Source organism: Sciurus carolinensis, chromosome 5 (genome assembly GCF_902686445.1).
Source record: "Sciurus carolinensis chromosome 5, mSciCar1.2, whole genome shotgun sequence".
NCBI classification, from domain to species: Eukaryota; Metazoa; Chordata; class Mammalia; order Rodentia; family Sciuridae; genus Sciurus; species Sciurus carolinensis.
Genome location: NC_062217.1, coordinates 125,623,321 through 125,624,530, shown reverse-complemented (window position 1 = coordinate 125,624,530; position 1,210 = coordinate 125,623,321). Strand labels below are relative to the sequence as shown.

Genomic DNA, 1,210 nt, shown 5'->3' with positions numbered 1-1,210 from the left:
TTTTTTTTTTTTTTTTTTTTGTGGTGCTGGGGATTTGAACCCAGGGCCTTGTGCTTGCAAGGCAAGCACTCTACCAACTGAGCTATATCCCCAGCCCAGGAAACATTTTTGGATCATGTGTTTTACAATGACTTTCTGGATGAACTTATTGCTTCCCAGAAAAAAAAAACATCCCCCAGATCATCCTGAGTTCACCCTGAGTAATGGGTCTGTGGCCAAAGAGCAAATTCTAGATGGAGGATATACCCTCCTAGGCACGGCAATGGGCCTATTTTGTGGCCAGCTTCTTCTACCTTGGCTTCCCTGCTGCTGAAACAGCTAAACAATAAAGGCAGGAGACTGAGAGCAGGAGAAGAGGCTCCGAGAAGAAAAAGACATTTATTCACATAAAGGGGAAGCAGGACAAAGCACCCTACTTCTGAGACGCACAGAATAATCCCTGGAAATAGGGAGCACTTACCAGTCTTGTCTTTCAATGGTGCAATTGTCTGGCACCACGGATCTGTGAACGCTGTTTATAGATGGGCTTTCACACTTGAGCAAGGAAAGAGTCTACTCCTGACTGTGCTGCTGACGGTAAACCTTTAATATGTCTCATCTCTGCACAACCCTTGCATTTTATTCACAAGGAAGATCATGTTTACTCTTTTGGCCCTTAAAGGGTTGATCCTGTTGAAGCAAATATTCACCAACAGTTCACATGCTGTCTAAAGCTGTATTTCAAAGTTGTGTTTGGCATTAGAAATAAACTTGATCGGCTTGGAGGTTTTTTCTGTATTGGCATTTGGCCTTGTTGGGTAGTGGGAGCTTTTGAGTTGATAATCCAAACAGTATCTTCTGAGGGAAAGTGACCAAATGAATGTGACCGTCGTCAGTCTTACATGAGGCAACGTTTTTTTCGGTTACTAGGAATACCATTATGTTGTGCAAGATGTTGACTTTAAAAAAAAAAAAAAAAAAAAAAAATCTAAGGGCTGGGGAGATAGCTCAGTTGGTAGAGCGCCTGCCTCGTAAGCACAAGGCCCTGGGTTCAATCCCCAGCGCTGCCCCTCCCCCCCCCCAAAAAAAAAAATTGGGCTGGGGAGATAGCTCAGCTGGTAGAGTGCTTGCCTCGCAAGCACAAGGCCCTGAGTTCCATCCCCAGTACCGCAAAAAAAAAAAAAAAATCTAACTGACCAAAGTAAACGACTCACAAGGTGGAGGAATGAGG

General features: G+C 44.1%; 1 non-coding gene across 1 annotated transcript; it reads left to right on the top strand.

The window, feature by feature from the left end:
• Nucleotides 1-976: 976 nt before the first annotated feature.
• On the top strand, nt 977-1,056 carry Trnat-cgu (transfer RNA threonine (anticodon CGU)). The gene has a single exon. It is a non-coding gene; the product is annotated as a tRNA-Thr (tRNA).
• Nucleotides 1,057-1,210: the final 154 nt, after the last annotated feature.